The sequence below is a fragment of the Anolis sagrei genome, chromosome 5, assembly GCF_037176765.1.
Source record: "Anolis sagrei isolate rAnoSag1 chromosome 5, rAnoSag1.mat, whole genome shotgun sequence".
Taxonomy (NCBI): domain Eukaryota; kingdom Metazoa; phylum Chordata; class Lepidosauria; order Squamata; family Dactyloidae; genus Anolis; species Anolis sagrei.
In genome coordinates this window covers 194,399,465-194,418,966 of record NC_090025.1, presented here as the reverse complement: position 1 = coordinate 194,418,966, position 19,502 = coordinate 194,399,465, and the positions used below count along the sequence as shown (strand labels likewise).

Sequence of the window (19,502 nt, the reverse complement as noted above, 5' to 3'; positions counted from 1 at the left end):
ACTCCCCTGGGGCTCGGAGCGGCTTACAAGAATGGCTAAAATCTAACAAAAATTAAAAGCAATTTAAAACAATTTAAAAACAGCAATATCAAACATTAAAAGCCTGTCAAAACAGGTATGTCTTACATGCCCTGCGGAAAGCTGGTAAGTCCCGCAAGGCACGGACTTCAGGTGGCAGAGTATTCCAGAGTGATGGTGCCACTGCTGTGAAGGCTCTGCGTCTGGTTGCTGTTAGACGCAAGGTCTTGACACTGGGAATTTCCAATAGATCTTGGTCCTCAGAACGGAGGGATCTCTGGGGTTGGTAAGGGGTGAGGCGGTCCCTCAGGTACATCAGCCCCAGACCATGCAAGGCCTTAAAGGTGAGTACCATCACTTTGAAAGTGATCCGGTGCTCAATCGGTAACCAATGCAGCTGCAGTAAGATTGGTGTTATGTGGCATCTCATCGGCATTCCCGCAAGAAGCTGAGCAGCTGCGTTTTGTACCAACCTGAGCTTCTGGATCACCAACAGAGGAAGGCCAATGTAGAGAGCATTACAGTAGTCCAGTCTTGAGATGACCGTGGCCTGGATCACTGTAGCTAGGTTGTCCCTGGACAGGGAGGGGGCCAGCCGTCTAGCCTGCCGCAGGTGAAAGAAGGCGGTTCTGCTCACGGCGGAGACCTGCGCCTCCATCGTCAGCAGAGGGTCCAAAAGGACTCCCAGACTCTTTACCAACGATGACGGGCGTAACACCTCGCCATCCAGGGTGGGCAGATGGATGTCCCCACTGCCTGGTCCACCCAGCCATAGGATCTCCGTCTTTGCTGGATTCACCCTCAACCTGCTGGCACGCAGCCATCCAGTAACAGCCTCGAGGCACTGATGGAAACAATCGGGTATAGAGTCCGGTTGGCTTTCCATCTTCAGCACCAGCTCAGTGTCATCGGCGTACTGATAACACTCCAGCCCAAAACCTCGAACCAGCTGAGCAAGTGGTTGCATATAGATGTTGAACAACAGAGGGGAGAGAATGGCCCCCTGAGGAACCCCACAAGAGAGAGGCGAGCTCTCAGAGACCAGGCCTCCCCTCTCCACTCGCTGTCCACGGTTGTGAAGAAAGGAGGACAGCCAGTTTAAAGCTCTCCCCCTGACTCCAGCAACAGCAAGGCGGTGGGTCAAAAGATTGTGGTCGACTGTGTCCAATGCTGCTGTGAGATCCAATAACTGGCATCGAAGGTGATCCGTGACGGAGACTAGCACAGTCTCTGTCCTGTGCCCCGCACGGAAGCCGGACTGGAAGGGATCTAGTCCGGCTGTGTTGTCTAGGAATTGCTGCAACTGCTCCGCTGCTGCCCTCTCCATCACCTTGCCCAGGAACGAGAGGTTAGAAACTGGGCAGTAACTGGAGGGAACCAAACAATCTAAGTCTGGTTTCTTCAGCAGGGGAGAGACCACCGCCTCTTTTATATCTGTGTATACACATGCACACTCACAATTCCTTCTTTGTATATGACATTTATATTAGCAGACTTTTGCTATCAGCTGGTGTTTGCTTCCACTGATATTGAAAGTCCCAGCAACATTACAAAACATACTGTTGTTATTAATACTAGCTTTGGCTTACCATCCAGAAAAGGTAGTTTGCAAGAACACTGTGTTAGTTTTTATGGGTGCTAATACTTAAGTCTGCTTATTGCCATCTTTTAGGATAGAAGACATTAAAGCCAATCATCCATTTTATAGCAAAATCATTAACAAAGTAGAAGAAACTTACAAAACGAATGTATTTGCTGTCAGTTTCGCTTATGCTCATTCTGTCCTTTTTATAAAAGGCAGAAATTTTAAAGATGGTTCTATGGGAAGAAAAGAGAACATATGGATCATTCAGAAGTTCCTTTCCAAATGGAAAACATTATGTAGTTCTTTTTGGCTTCTTGATCTTCTAAGAAGGAAGGCATTGCAATACTACAATTGTCTTTGTATACAAGATTTTAAAACACTTTTCATTTTTCAACTTAGTGTAGCTGTCCCTTGTTCAAATTGCTCAGCCTTTGCTTGACTTTTGTTACTTTGTAGACAATCCATAGTGCATCTTCTCAGTTTTTTGGCATTCTGGATCAAAAGTGGATGATCCATGAGTTTGAAATGAGATTAGATGCTGCAAGAAAAAGATTTGTACCAAGGTATTCTGGTAAAGATTAGGAAATATTCCCACAACTGCTTTCCCAAGTTTACCATGCAAACTTTATAATGACTTGGTAAATAGACCAGATCTTGTTTAGTCTGGGAAGCTAAGCAAGGTCAGCACTGGTTACTACTCGGATGGGAGGCTATCAATAAATACCAGGTGCTATAGGAGATATTTCAGAGGAAGGAACTGGCAACATCACCTCTTGAGTAATTCTTGCCTAAGAATGAGTGTGGATTGTAATTTGGTTTTCATTCACTAGATGTCAGTAGAAGATGCTGGTACAGAGTGAGTATTCCTTCTCTGAGTGTTTGAATGTTTAGAGCAGTGGTTCTCAACCTGTGGGTCCCCAGATCTTTTGGCCTTCAATTCCCAGAAATCCTAACAGCTGGTAAACTGGCAGGGATTTCTAGGAGTTGTAGGCCAAAACACCTCGGGACCCACAGGTTGAGAACAACTGTTTTAGAGTTTATTTCCCCTGACTTTGGAATATCTGTATTTGCATATGGGTACGTGATATATCTTGGGGGTGGGACCCAAGCCTAAACATGAAATTGATTTATGTTTCTTATACAACTTTTATATATAACCTGAGGTAATTTTGTATACCATACATTTAACAAGTTTGTGCATAATACAGATTGTCTGTACAGTGATGAAATAGGGCAGGTGAACCCTAAGTATCAGAGGGGAATCCATGCTAGCATCAGAAATTAGATGTCGCATCCTAGAGAGAGTGTTGGACAGGGGTGCATATGAGACAGGTAGATCTAACAGCTTATACTTCCTTCTGCTAAATCTGGGGGTGATGGAGGAAAGCATTCCTTTCTGTTCAAAAGATGAATGGACCTTCTGTGACTGCCCAACCTTGTCTCAAAGTGCACAATCAGTTTTGCAAGTCACCTTTGTCCCTTTCGGAGTGTCTTCATTCAGGAATGCAGGTAGTGTTGCATAGTGGGGTAGCATGGAGGCATCAGCTATTGCAAGACTCAATGTATTGGTAGTCCACTTTACATTTCCTTCCTCCCTTCCTCAGTAGAAGCTATTTGGACTACTGTTGCCAGTGACTGTCAGTGGGAAAACACATCAGCTACTTTTTTTTTTTTTTTGGTCGTATCAGGAATGACCTGAGAAACTGCAAGCCGCTCCTGTTGTGAGCTACTGAATTTTGGACATATATTGTTTTTGCAGCACTTGACGTGGGGAGAAAGTGTGTCTTAAAAAGTGTGACTTAAAATTAAATGTGCAGCATTGTAGTTGAGAAGTTACTGCAATGCAATGACATCAACACAAGGTGGCATACATGAAAATGTTTTGAAATTCTTATCCAGTTGTTCATGGTCCTTGTATGGAGCTGCTTCTGCACAAAACTGGAAACATCAGCATCTTTAGTTCTGCACAGGAAGTCTATCAGTCTTTGATGGCTGGAAAAATATGGCTGTATGGAGAGGTTGTTCTGTGCTTGGGTGTGAAATATTTTTCTTTCCTAACCACAGATGATTTCTCAATCCACCCCCCCCCCCTTAAATAAAAAGGTATGCTTTCTCTCATCATCTCCAACCCCACCCTAACAATTAAAGTTGCTTGACAAGTACACCAAAAGCATTCAGGAGGCTTCAACTTAAACATGTTTCCTTGCAGCAGCATTCCCATATTAATTCCACTAAAAAAATTCTGCAGCTCATTTTTCATAGGCACGTTTCCTTAAAAGTGTGAGTGGGACTTAGTCTCACCTTTAGCACATGCAAGAGGAGATGAGCAAAGTGCAGCCTAAGGCAACAGCAGCCTTAAGGCTGTTTGCTGTGGCCCTTAATCCTTTGAGATTCCCTGCTCCATCTTTTTTTCTAGCCAAGAATTGCAATTGCAGGGGACACTGCTTACTTAAACTCATTGTGCCCCCTCATGATGACAGAAAAAACCCTTGTTTTTCAGACTCAGAGCTGGACCTTCACCAAGTTCTGGTTTTGTGGTCCGTGTGAACCCAGAGGGTCCCAGTTGCAAAATAGTGGCCTCCAAACCCCAGATGCCAATCCCTGTACAGAGGTTATTTATCATATAGTAGTTGTGGTTTTTAAAATTTCTACCAGAAAATGTTTATGTCTATTGTTTCAGTAGCTTTTTACGCAATGTAGATAGTTACACTGTGGTTTTCCTTAACTGGTTGACTCAATTAAAATTCTGTGGCATGAGAGGGAAGCGTTCAGTAACCTTGTAGTCATGTTTAAGGAAGTAGCCAAACTATTCAGGAAGGGGGGGGGGGATAAAACAACTCTAAATGTTTTATTGTATGTCTTACAAGTACTGAAGAGATATATGTTATTTTTCTATGTTGTGCTTTAACAGAAATTACTTGCCACTTTCCCCCACTTTTTTCATCCTGCAAAATACTTCAGACTGTACTTTATGTAACAAATGTTACAGGCTTTGGAGAGTCATGGCTTCTTTGATGGAGTCTCTTCATCTAGAACAGTGTTTCCAACCTTTTTTTTTTTTTAAATCAGGGACCACTTTGACCAGGGACCATTTTAACCAGGGACCGCTCTCCACCATTACTATTAAAAGGATTACGAATCGGTTTTTGGTCAACTTTAGATTTGGTTTGGTTATTTGGGGTGCTATTTCAGAAAATTGCATTGGATAGACCACATCAGCTCTAGTTTCTGATACAGAACATATGCCATCTGCTCACCTACAGAAAACCGTATTAAATAATCTAGAGCTGATGTGGTAGTAGTAATCTTTTGTAGTAGTCAGCCTCTCCCCTCCCGACATCCTTGTTGCCTTGGCACTATAAGAGGGGTTCGCGAAACCAGTCACTCTCGTCGTGTGGTTTTGAGGCAATAGTGTAGTACTGGTGAGACCATATTTTCATTCTTGCAAACCACTGATGGTCCATGGACCACAGGTTGGGAACCACTGATTTAGAAGGTGGTCTTCTCCTTTTCCTCCTACTCATTATATGGCCAGAAAAAAATAGACTCATTTAGTCACCTTGACTTGTAGGGAGAGCTCAAGTCTGATTTGACTTTGTCTTTTAGTATGTTATATCCACATAATTTTTGTTTAGTGATATATCTGAAGTGAGTTGATTTTCTCCCTACTAGGCTTTAAAAATTATCCATCTTTCACAACTATCCATACAAATAGAAAATGTATGTTGAAATAAGAATTTTTTATTCTCTGGAAAGGCAAAGAAGCACAATATTGCAATGTAAATCTCCTCTTATTTCAGCTGGCATCATTTTGGACAAACAAAAATGCTATGTTCATATCTTTTGGTACAGTAAATTCAAAAATTAACTTCTGCCAAGCATCTTAACAGAGCCGACCTTCACTTCCTTTCCAGACAAGGCCATCCGGCTAAGAAATATCCGTACTAGAATCCCTTGCAGAATGTATACATTTCAGCTTGTTGCTTAGGCAGTTCATGTTTTACTTGATTTCCTATTCCTACTAACATTTCCTTTCTTTTGGACTCTTCTGAAAAATATTTACAAATGTTGCTTCTCTTCTCCAGTTCAAAGCCTCCTCCAATTCATGCGGTGTTAAATGTTCATCCAGTTTAACATTGTCTTAATCTTTTCTACATATTAATACAAAACTCATGAGATAAGAAAAACCAAGCATGTCTCTAAAAGGGTAGCACAAGCAGAACTTTTGGAATATGTGCATTTATACTATTGTGCTTTCATCTGATAAGAAGCACCTGTGAGATTGTAAAACAACTATAGGTTTGCAAACCCCTTTGTCCGAGAGCAAACGAGAAGGCTAGTTAGGTATAGATGTGCCTCAGATAATCTCTTTAAATAAAGTTAAAAGGCTGTTCTAATGAAACTGATGGGGCAAGACAATGTTTTCATATGGTAGAGTTTTTTATGGCATTGAGGCAAGCATTATCTTGTATTTCATATCAAGTTGCAATCAAATGCATATTACTAACCCCATCCATTGGTTAAAATGAAGAACAGAAAATATTTCTCCAAATTAAGCACAGAAGGCTAGTATTTTCTAAACAAAATTGTAATCCAGAACAATCAGTGAAGGAAGCAGATGAAGGGCAGACCTCATCCTTCTTGTGGCCTTTTCCAGCTTTTATCTTCAGGCTGCCAAATTAGGCCCGTAATTCCGCACAAACAGCTGCACTTGATGTTGTAACTGCGTTGCTGGGGGAGTTGGATTTTCCATTGCTTCTTACATCACAAGATAACATTTGACATGAATGGCTCTTCATTGTCCCAATATGGTTGTTTGGGGAGGGTAACTGAAATTGTGGAATTATTGCTGATAGCTAAAAAAGTACCTTCAGAGGCGCAATGGGCCATATGGAAGGGATGAGCAGAGACTTGTGGGTGGGCAAGGAGGAAATGTGCCACTGGGCAGCTTGCCTCTTCCCCCCATCTCAAATAATAGAGTTGGTTTGAAATATAACCGTCAGTTCACCACATCTGTCTCTTGACCACAAGTTTTCGTGCAGACACGCAGCTCAGAGGGCTTAGAACAGGCTCTTTGTCCTTCACAACATGCCAGCCACTGAGAGAGCGGGTGGAGACCTATTAACGACCAAAAAGGCAGTTACCAAGTAAACACAGATAGGACTTCTTTTATGATCTTTAATTCAACATAACCCTCAGAGGTTTCAAGTAAAAAATCCATGCTCATAACATGACCACCCACAGTCCAGAAGTCTCTTAAAATAATGTCTGCTTAAATGACACAGTTGTTCCTCCTAACAGTGTTCCCTGCTCTCTTTGTGAAAGTTGCCTTCCTGATCTTCTTTCTAGAGACTACTATGGTTCCGTACTTCACTCGTTGTCTCTCCAGGATACCTAGTTTTTGTTGTTTACTGGATCTTTTCTCATGTTCCCAGCTCAGATTTGAATTCTTTTATTCTTGGAGTCCATCCCTCTGCCCCAAGTACTTACTTACTTAGACGATCCCTCGCTTTCTGAGGATGATTGTCTTCCAGTGTTCTTGTGGGTCCGTATGTGGCTGTGGAGCCCTATTCTTGCTCTGCATCTTCTTCCGCAGTGAGGGCATTGGTTTCCAGGTGGAAGGCGGTCTCGGTCAGGGTTGGCTTGACGCGCCTTCCTCTTAGCACGCTTCTCCCTTTCGCCCTCCATTCGTGCCTCTTAAAAATTCTGCAGCACTGCTGGTCACAGCTGACCTACAGCAGGAGCGGTCAAGGGCCAGGGCTTCCCAGTTCTCAGTGTCTATGCCAGAGTTTTTAAGGTTGGCTTTGAGCCCATCTTTGAATCTCTTTTCCTGTCCACCAACATTCCGTTTTCCGTTCTTGAGTTCGGAGTAGAGCAACTGCTTTGGGAGACGGTGGTCAGGCATCCGGACAACGTGGCCGGTCCAGTGGAGTTGATGGCGGAGGACCATTGCTTCAATGCTGGTGGTCTTTGCTTCTTCCAGCACGCTGACGTTTGTCCGCCTGTCTTCCCAAGAGATTTGCAGGATTTTCCGGAGGCAGCGCTGATGGAATCGTTCCAGGAGTTGCATGTGACTTCTGTAGACAGTCCACGTCTCACAGGCATATAGCAGGGTTGGGAGGACAATAGCTCTATAAACAAGCACCTTGGTATCCCTACGGATGTCCCGGTCCTCAAACACTCTCTGCTTCATTCGGAAAAATGCTGCGCTCGCAGAGCTCAGGCGGCGTTGTATTTCGGTATCAATGTTGATTTTGGTGGAGAGGTGGCTCATCATTGATCATTTCCGCTACCTTGGCCCCAAGTTATGATAGTATCTAAATAAAAATGTTGCTTGCTGATTGGAATATTTGGAATACCTCTTGTTCATTTCCATGATCCTAAAGTGTTTTCCATTGGCTCTCCCATTCTTGCCTATAGTACAGGGGTAGGAATCATATGGCCCTCCCAGGATCCATGGCCAGCCTTGGCAGTGAAGAGGATGGGTTGGAGGTGCAGACCAACAGATCAGCAAGAACCTGCGAGTCTTGCTTCCTCTACAGCACATCTTTTTTCTTTTCTTAAGCCTTGACACCTCTTCTTCTTGATCCACTTTCTTTTGTTGTCTTTTACTACCAATAGTTCTTTTAGGTCCTTACATCTTAGCTCCTCTAACAATCCTGTTTCCAACTTCTCTTTTCTGTCTCTCCTCTTCCACTGGCTTACCGGGACTTAAAGAGGGATTCATATAAGACTTTTCATGGGCAAACTAACTTTTACCTTTTAGCTGATCATCAGATTCTGTTGATGGACTGTTTCCATCTAATCAGTTAAAATGTTTCTGAATTTTCCATATGAATCTTTTGGCCACAATAGGAACAGAATATTAGATTAGATAGCTCTTGGGACTGATCCAATATTTCCGTTTGTATATTTTCATGGTTAGACAAGAGAGGCATTGTGTAGATGTGTCATACCAACAACGAGCACTTTATTGTCTATTATTTATGGATTCCATTATTTTTTTACCTATGAGAAATGTATTTGCTTTTGGAAAAATACAGCTGACCTGTGCTGTTTGCCCCCAATATACTCTAAATAAAGTAAAGTCAGAGCCAGAATTGTGCAACTATTCATTATGAATCTTGCTTTAGGCTAAAGCAGAATTCAAATAAGTTTGTCATCTATAATAAGTAGTGAACTGAGAATAACATCTCAATCATGGGAAATGTTTTCTGTGACAATCTCATGTCACGATTTCGGCTGATCTTATTTGGGAATCCAGTATTTCCCGCAAAAGAAGAAGGTCTGTTGAATTTTCCTCTCCCCACTCACGTCCTCCTTATTCTGAATCTGTGTGATCTCAAAAGGGAGGTTCTTACTCATGGTTCATCACTGCTGATCTTTGAAGTTCAGTGTTTTTCTGTGGAAATACTTGAAAAAGCTAGAGACTTGACTTGAGGAAAGAAATAACACAGTGAGTTCAGCTAATCTTGGAATGGACCTTTTGCCTTCTAGCCAAAAGCATGCCTTTTGTCTGGAATGCATAATGGAGAGCTTACTTTAAAAGGAGGTAGAGCAAAGCCCAAAAGACTGGTGGATGGCGGCGAGGAGCAATGACCTGTGTTGTGTCCCATGTGGAAACAATCTGGCACGCATCATTCCTCCCACTAAAATTAGTACAGCACAATCCGCCCTTTCCCATCAGGTCTGCGCTCTTTGCTGTTCTGCTCTGGAATTAGAGTTCTTTATTTCCCTTGGACATTGACTGCATATTACAACTGTTTATGGTGGAGGCCATAGTTGATGATTAATGCTATGCTGGGTGGGCACAAGGTGTTCATTTTCATTTTTTTAGCTGTATTCAGGCTTTCTTGTTGATTCTTTTAAAGAAGAGGAAGTGGAAGAAAATGCCCTAAATCAGTGGTTTTCAACCTGCCTAATACTACAACGTGGGGCTGCCTCTGAAGACTGCCCGGAAGCTGCAGCTAGTCCAACACTCGGCAGCCAGATTTCTAACGGGGGCTGGGTACAGGGAGCATACAACCCCTCTGTTACGCCAGCTCCACTGGCTGCCGATTAGCTTCCGAGCACAATTCAAAGTGCTGGTTTTGACCTACAAAGCCCTAAACGACTCTGGCCCTGTTTACCTGTCCGAACGGATTCTCCCCTATGAGCCATCAAGGCTATTAAGATCTTCCGGGGGGGGGGGGGGCTGCTCTCGGTTCCACCACTCTCACAGTCGCGCTTGGTGGGGACGAGAGACAGGGCCTTCTCAGTGGTGGCTCCCCGGCTCTGGAACTCCCTTCCACTAGAGATCCGATCTGCCCCCTTCCTCCTGACTTTCAGGAAATTACTAAAGACCTGGCTCTGGAATGTGGCTTTTGAGGACTGAATCTTTAATGAACTGTGACTACGACTATGACTGCGATTGTATTGACGTTTTGGCCTGGGTAATTGTAATGATGATGTTTTATTGTATTTTATTGTGTTGTTTTTAATTCTTAATGATGTTGCACCCGGTTGTATTTGTATACTTTGTAATTGCATATATGCTGTAAACCGACCTGAGTCCCTCGGTTGAGGTGAGAAGGCCGGTATAGAAATCTTCCAAATAAATAAATAAACCCCTGAATACAGGTTCTTCGTTTTGTGGTGACCCCCAACCATAAAATTGTTATCGTTGCTGCTTCATAACTGTTAAGAAGTAAGTAAGTTGTTACTTCATAACTGTAATTTTGCTCCTGTAATTAATCATAATGTAAATATTTGATATGCAGGATGTATTCACTGGACCAAATTTGGCACAAATACCCAATATGCCCAAATTTGAATACTGGTGGAGTTGGGGGAGGTTGATTTTGTCATTTGGGAGTTGTAGTTGCTTGGGTTTATAGTTCACCTGCAAATGAAAGAGTATTCTGAACCCCACGAACGATAGAATTGGGCCAAACTTCCCACACAGAACCACCATGACCAACAGAAAATACTATGTTTTCTGATGGTCTTTGGTGATCCCTCTGACACCCCCTCATGACCCTTCCCCAGGGGCCCTGACCCCCAGGTTGAGAAACACTGCCCTAAATGGATACGATTAGTGGATATCTATGAGACTTAGACCTGCAATGTTTCTGGCTCTGCTATGCATTCAGTTGGGGGACCTTGAATGTTTTGCAGTCCCTAACATCTTGTTGGATACTTTATGTTGGACCTGTCTGATGAAGCACTCAAACAATCTGGCTAAAAATAGGGATTCCTCAGAATGCAACAGTGACAACTGAAGTGGAATTATGGCACTATAGTTATGAGTGTGAATTGTGTATGAGGAAGAGCCCCTCCGTCCAAAACCAGCATCCATCTCTATCTTTCATAAAGTCAGCCTCGCAGACAAGCCTCACACATTGCAAACCAAGAGGAAATGTAAACCTGACAATTAACAGGATGAGAAACACCCAATGATGACTCTGTAATTGGAGTTCACAGTATCTTTCAGAATGTAGGACTGGGAACAGAGTCTGATGCACAGTTGAGATACCTGTGACCCTACAGATGTCTCCCCTGCTTTAAAAAAATTATGCAGAGTCCAGAATGGAAAGGACCGTGTAGCAGTTTGGTTATGTGAGCCTTTGCCAGGGCCTCCTTCTATTCTTATGGCTATACATGTCATGGAACTAGGGATGCCACATTTGGCGTATGTGTCTGCATGAACATATTTTATTTATAAATATATGGTGCTTATTTGGATAAGCAACCATACGTTTATGAAGTATCTTACAAAAATAAATAATAACAAAATGCAATAAAACAGGAACTAAATAGAGCTAAATAACTAACAGAAAATACATTGAGTCATAAGGAATCTGGGGAAACCCATGCAGAACCGATAGTTCCTAACACTGAATGTGTCTTCATTACTTCGCTCAGCAGTGGAACTCTCTGCCCTGGAATGTGGTGGAGGCTCCTTCTTTGGAAGCTTTAAAACAGAGGCTGCATGGCCATCTGTCAGGGGTGCTTTGAATGCAATGTTCCTGCTTCTTGACAGGGGGTTGGACTGGATGGCCCATGAAGTCTCTTCCAACTCTATGATTCTATGATTTGGTTCCCTGTCTTTTAAAGTTGTGTCCAGGACACCCTCTGTGCAGTAATGTAGATTTGACAGGAAGTTGCGGGTATATAGAAGTTGATATTGAAAACAAAAAATGTTATGGAATCCTGGAAATTTATCTAGTTGATTTGGCATTTTATACTCTGTACAGCAGTTTGCAGCAGACAGGTAAAACGTATGCCAGTATCTATCAAAGCTTAGACCACAATTAGATAAATTTTCTGTATAGGGTACGGCAACACTCCCTTTTGAATAAATACTCTTCCATAGTTAACCTGTGGATTTTCTTGTTTCATTGAGGCCATGATAGCAAAGAGGTGGTCCCTGAATTATTTTTCTAGGGAAAGTTTTGATTTTAAATATAACACTGTGTAACACAGTTTTTGTTCCTGGATCATTTCCTAATTGGTTCTATCATAAAAACATGGGAAATGTTTATTAAACTGCAAAACCTTTTTTGAAAAGTTAAAAATGGCATATTTTCATTAAGGAAAATTACAAACTTTTGGGTTTCAGGTAATAGAAGGATAAAAAACAAAATCAAATTTCTGGAATATAACAACTACTTTCAAAGTAAGTGAACAGGAAATAACACTTTCAAACCAGGAACAGAAAACATTTCTAATTTTGTTACATAGTGTAATTGGTCTTGGGCATTTTTGTAAGCTTAGGTATGCATTATGACTCTAAGAAAGTGCCCCAATATAGTATTATAGCTACAAGAAATAGTTTTACATTGCGAGAGTGGGGTAAAAGACCATAACATTATAATTCTACAGAGACATCCTCAAGTTTCAGACTTGCTTGGCCGTGCATACTCATGTTGGCATGTGCATTTGTGAATCGGTGTGGAATCTCTCCTACCTGGTAGCAATTTGTATTCTCCACAGGTATTAAAAACTAATTGCCTTTGCAGAAACATCAGTTCCATACACAGCACAGGTTGCTAGGCAGTTTGGCCTGGACCAGACGTCCCACGCGGTGAGGAAAATCCGGAGACAGCATGAAAGGAAGGCCCTTCACCAATAAAGGAAGTCTGCTGCTGGGAGATAGTAGAGCTTTTAAAGGGAGAATCTAGATTATTGTCCGCATCCTAGCACAGTGGGAAATATGCCATATAGAGACCCACCCTACAAATTAACTTAATGACACTTTGTTGTTTTTTTCTGGTCAGTACAGCGATAACTACTTTGTTTTGCTTCTTTGGGCCAAAAGATAGAAATAAAGTCACTATAGGAACAAACATGCAGGGCAGTTCTCTGCCTCTCCTACTACATCCAGGGGACTTACTCTAATCAGTCAGCTTTAAAAGCAAGCAAAGTAGGGCATGTTTTGCTGAGACCTGTTTGAGATGCTTAAAGTGGCATCCTCCAAAACAGTGAGAGGATATCAAAAGAATACACTAATTGCTATTGTGGGCTTTCTGCAAAGTACAACAAGTCCAGAAATGAACAGCAGTAGTCTATATCCTGTCTGCTTGGTTTTAGCGGTTGGATTTTGTTTCGTCCCTCCACCCTGTTAATTGCTATTTTACCCCTTTCCAGCCAAATTGTGTGGCTTTCATGACTTTACCATTTGGGAACTGGAGGCAGCTGCTAGAATTACTAATTGTCCCAGAGTTGCAAATAGGCAAACAGTGGCTGTTCTGAATGTTTTGGGATCGGCTTTCATAAAAATACCAAAAAGCAAATGACTCCTCCTTTGGGATGTTAGTTTTCTAGACCTGTTCAAGCAGTTGATGAAACTTAATGCAATTCTTCAAAAGCACACCACAAGTGGAATCCTATTCATATTTGTTCACTCTTATTTTCTGTGGCACAACTTACTTTTTAGGGAATGTCTTGAGGACTGTTGTTGATGTCCTCCTTCCCATCATAACTGCTGATGCCAAAAGAACTCTGTTTTGACCCCAGCAAATACCTAGGAGGGGGAATTCATGGCATGGAACAGGAGAAGTTTCTATATCATCTACCATAAGCCAAACTCAGTAAAACAGCTTTTTCATTGCTAAGCTGTACAAATATCGTACAGTTTCCCCTGAGAGAGGAACACAGATGTTTAAGATGTGTTGGAGGCATTCAGACAATTACTTCACAGTCAGTCTTATGCCTCTTGGCTTCACTAATATTTTTATAGTTGTCTCGGTCTACAGATTTATTTGTGTCGCCTGTTCATTTTAGTAGGTTTTCAAAGCATATGTATTTGGGATCCTAGTTGATATGTCCCACTCATACAATAACTGAATTCCTTCCTTTTCCCAGCACATTTGTCGCCCAACTCTAGACTTTGTACATTCCAGTGATCAAAAGACTTGGAAGAAAAGAGGCACAGAACAAATCTCCCTGGAGAACATGATTGTCTTGCTTGTTGCTGTAAAAATGAATATATTTTTATTATAATTGCCACTCTAAATAGTAATATTTCTATTCTAGGATTGGACATGAATAACGGGAAATGGTTTTGGTTGCTTCTTACTGGAAGACCCACTGATTCAGTTTCCACTGTTTGAATTCATGCACACTTGGCCTATAGAATAAGGATGTGGTGAACAGGCTGATCATGGAACTAGAACCACAACAACACCCTTTGCTTGGAAACTACTGTGAAAGAGTATGTTTGAAAGGATTGTGTTCTATATACAGACTCAGTTCAGACAGGCCATTCACCAGATTCCTAGGTTCTCACTGTAGACTAGTAGCTTGTCAAGCTTCCCATTTATATGTCCAATTTGTTTTGTGTTGTAGGGGAAGATGTGATCGGCAAACCATTTATCAGTGAAAAGATCAAATCCCATTTTGTTGAGAAGCCCCTGATATACTTCTGGTATTCCTGACAGCTGTGTTTGAAAGCTATGCATTAAGATTGAGGTCTGTTTCTACTATCTAGGCAACAGAACTGGGCTCTTTTCAGTATTTCAGATATTGTTAAGAATCTAGGAACATTTGGCATCTAGAGTCTGCATTACTGAAAAGAGCTAATTTCATGTCTTATCCTGTTTGCAAGAATATAAGGTTATTTCCTTGTCTTAATTGAAGTGTCTCTTGCTGCCTGTGAATGCATTATTCATCATGCGCTCATGTAATTACATTGGACTGAGTGCCAGTGTATTACGACTGGGGAAAAAACAAAGCAGGTAACCCCTAAAGGAAGGAAATTGAGCATTTCAGACTAGTCAGAAGTGCTTATTTTTTTGGTAGTGAAGGATGTTGAAGGTTAACAAGACTGCCATATTAAATGATCTAAGCTTTCTGGACAAACCATCAAATGGAACAGTGAGCAAAGTCTCTTTGAAGATGCTGATAATAGCTTTTGAGACTTGCAATAATATCAGAAGATGGACTGTAGAACATGCTGCTCCTTAAGAGATGTGCACAGCTCTCTAGATTGATAGCTTATTATGCAGTCTGCATAGTCAGCTGCACAGTGAACCTTACAGCTGAAGATTAAAAGGGCATTTTATATCCTTGTGGGCCATCACTTCTTCAGCTGGAACGGCCAAGCACAGCACCCCGAAAGAACTGTAGATAAGTAAGCAACCAACATTTGTACTACAAAAGGATGTACAAGGATAAGATCTATGACTAGTAAACGAGTCATCTACAAGTATCCCCAGCATAGTTTTTCTTCCACAATTCATAGGGGATGTGCATGATCTGTTCTTATCTCCTACTTCCTACATGGCAGTTGCTTTATGCCGACATAAAAGATGGGACAAGTAGTACATTTTTTACGAGAGGTCTGTCTCGGAATATGAGAGATAAGCAAATATTCTAGCGTTCTTTTTCTTTCAATTAGCAAAGTACGAGATGTGACCTTCATAGATATTGGGGGGAAGGTGGACAAGAGCCATTTGAACATTAGCTTTCATTTGAAAATAGTTCAGCTGTTAACTGAGTTAACAGCTTAGTTTCTCCATTCTGTGTGAGTGTTAGGCTTCTATTCCCTTAATTTTGGGCCAAAGCTAGAAACAGCGTATCTAGCTTTGGCCCCAAATTAAGAAATGTCAGGTGAGTCTAGGATCAATTCTTGGTCTCTAAGATCTTGACAGGTAGCTGGGAGGCCCGGCTTCCTCAAATGTGCAAAGTAAGCCCCCCCCCCCTCCCAAGCAAATTGGATGGGAGATTGTTAATGGAGTATATACAAATTTCTTCTTCGTGATCTCCATAACCACACAACTGGGTTATACTGTGCCTGTGCAGTGCCCTAATGGATCTTCCAAAACTTTAGTGGTTTGAACTTTGGGCAGCTCTGCCTCCTCTCTTCCGGGCATAAAAGTGGCCAGTGCCTTCCTATCCGACATCCTTCTTCAGCGACTGTCTTGCCTTCTTCCATGCCATCAGGGCCACCATAGCCTCAGATGTGTGGGTACTCGACATTTTCCCATATGTCTCTGGTGTCACTAGCTTTACAGGATTGATTCTCTCCTCGAAAAGTGTGGCATTGAAATGGCAACAGTAGAAGAGCATCCATATGTCTTCTTCTCCCTCTATTTCCCTGTTCCCAAGAAGGACAGTGGCCTCAGACCCATTCTGGATCTTAGGGGTCTCAACAAATTCATTCACCCAAGGCCCAGATGTTTGTAGGTGGTCATCACGTCCTCCATATTTCCATTACTCTCTCACTATAGACTTAAAAGACGCTTATTTCCACAGTGCCACGTGCCCATCACACTGACGCTTCCCTTCCCTCCCCAAAAAATCTGGACGATTAGCTGCTAGTAGCAAATTCCAGAGAGACGGTGCTAATCGTCCTCAATGTGACACTCTCCTTCCTACAAGCCCTAGGACGTATCATCAATTGGGAGAAATCCAACCTAATTCCCTCAACCCAGTTCAAGTTAATTGGGGTGCTCTTTGACTTTGCTCAACAAAAGGTCTTCCTCCCTGAGGAGAGGTTCCTTTTCATCCAGTCAGCAGTCAAGGCTTGCCACAGAAATAATCTCAGAAAGGCCAGGGAGTTCCAGGTTCTCCTCAGACATATGACGTCCACAGTAAAAGTCATCCCATTGACCTGCCTCCACATGCACCCACTCCAGTGTTGGTTCCTTGGTGTCTTCAATCCTATCAGATATACCGTTGAAGAGGCTATCAGCTTCGGGACTGGTGATCACATCACTTTTCATGGTGGGACTCCTGAACTATTATCTGTTGCAGTGCAGACTTCCACCCTCCATAACCGGCCACCTCTCTCATGATGGACTCCTCCATGACCAGATTGCAACAGCAATATAGAAATTGTGATTGGCAATCTACAGTTTTTGTAACAGATTGCAACAGCCTCACGATTCACAATCTCTGAAGCCACAAAAATGCTCAGAGACACATCAGTTACCTAGAACTACTAGCAATATTCAAAGCATTGAAGTCCTTCCAGAGAATCCTTCATGGCTCAACGGACAAAACAGTGGCCATGTTTTATCCAAACAAGCAAGGCGGCACACAGAGTGTTGATGGGCTCAAAGATGATTTAAAGATGGACTTGAAGCTAACGTTAAAAACTGTGGCATAAATACCCAGAACTGGGAAGCTCTAGCCCTCAAGCATTATAACTGGAGCGTTCTATTCTAATTGGAGCTAAAACACCTTCATTTGCTGTCAATGGGAGTATTTTAAAATCATTTTTATCTTGGCCTTTGGTGACCATATTGCTTCCCCATTGAAAGCTCCAGTTAAGAGATGTGTGAGCTGGGTTCTCTTATCTATCTTTGGAAAGAATCCAAGCTTATTGTCCTCTTTGATGTTCCAAGAATGCCTCTTTCATAACAATAGGTTGAGAACGGGGAACAGAGTTTCCTTTGAGTTAAACAGGGAGAGCAGGATACCTACCACAAGGATGCAGAGTATTTGTCTGAAGCCAAGCTCTCTCTTGTTTTTCCTGCTTCAGTTTACCTCCCTTGGTACAGATTAATTCTGGAAGGGGAGAGGGTGGGGAAGGTTACACAAACAAGCTGAGCTTCCAACCCGGCAGCCAAAAGGAACTTGCTGTCAAAGCATCTTTGGAGAGGCAAAGCAGAAAGGAGAAAGAGAACCAGATGGCATAATCATTGAGGCTCTCTGGCTAGGCTCCTGGTTGCTTACAAAATGAAGGCACCATCCAACCTCAACAGAATAACATCCTGCTCTGTACTATCCCAGTGAATGGTATGTTCTCCATCATGGGTTTGCTGATGTTGGGATTAGCAGTGTTTCTTCTGTGGTCTGTCAGGGAAGGCAAAAATGGGATAGGATCACAAGTAAGAGTCCTTTCACTAGCACAAGGTTGCAAGTTGTGAAAGCAACAAAAGAAGATGTTTCACTGGCAGTCAAACCTACTGAGAGCCCAGTTGTGGCAGTACACAAGCCCTGTGGTGAATCTGTCTCTTGTGCACCTCTTAATACAACTCTATAACTGTGAGATAGGACTTTTGGATGCCCAGAAAAAATGAAAATATTTGGATTAGAAAAGCATACATTGTGTTTTCTCTGGTTGCCTTTAGGTTAATGCGCATTTGATTACAGAGGGTAAGAAAGTGTTTGCATAATTCCTATTGAAATTAATGAAATTTCAGTATGCATGCATGGGATTGGATCTTTAGTGTCACTCTGATGAACTGTTGCCTTTTGAGGCAAAATTATGTGGGATCTTTGAAACAAAGCTGCCCTTATTCACTCCCATGAAGAATTATAGAGAGCTTGAGGAACTACCAACCTCCCATCCACAACTAGCCCACTCTTCAGTCCTGCAAATGTTTCTAGCCCAGGGTTCTTCTCCTGGGTGATAGTAAGAAAGAAGCTGATATCATTCTATCCATCATAAAAGCCAAGTGATCATCTCGAACCACAACATGTGGGCAGGGTTTTTTGAGAGTGTCAGTACGCATGTGTTTAGGGGCAAAATGGTAGACACTGTTTACTTGGATTTCCAAAAGGATTTTGATAAGGTCCTTTATGAAAGACTCCTGAGCAAATTTAGCTACCATGAGGAAAAAAACAAGTCTTCTTATGGATCAGTATTGGTTTGTAAAATAGAAAGCAAAGATCAGGAATATATGGCCATAGTGGAACAGCCTAAACAGTTCTCCCAAGACCTCTGTATATTGAAGTTTGGCATTTTATAACTTGTTTGTGAATATTCTGGGCTTAGATAATCAAATGAACTGGCCAGGTTCACTGATTAGAGCATTTAGGACAAAGAGGGCAGCAGAGAGACCCCCCCCCCGCCCCCTCTCCCCAAAAGATCTCCAAGAGAGAGGTGGACAGTAAAAGACAAATGTAGTTCTGTTGTCAGCAAATGTGAAGTGATGCCTATTACAGCAAAAGGTCTCACATCACTCCCATCTCGGAAAGGTGGTATTAAAATATATTATTATGTTAATGTTTATATATAGAATCATAGAGAGAGACCTCGTGGACCATCCAGTCCAATTCCCTGCCAAGATATATATCTCCAGCAGAACCAGGAGGACATACTCTCCCAGGCCAGTTTCCCCAGTATCGGTCATCCACCAAAGTGACCAAAGCTGTCTCCCATTCCATAATCAGGCCTGAAGCCAGATTGAAATAGATTTCAATAATCCATTTCATCTAGGAATCTCTGTAGTTGAAAGGCCATCACATGTTCCATAAGCCTGCTCAAAAGGGAATATTGGAGACGTGTTGATAACTGGGTTTTAATCTTTTTTTGAGAAGTCTGGCTTGCTGTAGTGAAGCACTTTCTCCCTTTGCACAAAGTTAAACATATCCAATAACACAGGACAAAAAGGTGCAAAGATTATATCTACTGGACAGTATTCAAGCCAGTGCGGATCCAAGCAATTTTATTTGCAGAGCTGGATCT

The 19,502-nt window shown here is 42.1% G+C and overlaps 1 protein-coding gene across 1 annotated transcript in view; it reads left to right on the top strand.

The window, feature by feature from the left end:
* Nucleotides 1-19,502, top strand: part of NET1 (neuroepithelial cell transforming 1) — a 97,574-nt gene that overhangs the window by 7,914 nt on the left and 70,158 nt on the right. The gene's annotated exons all lie outside the window — the stretch shown is intronic.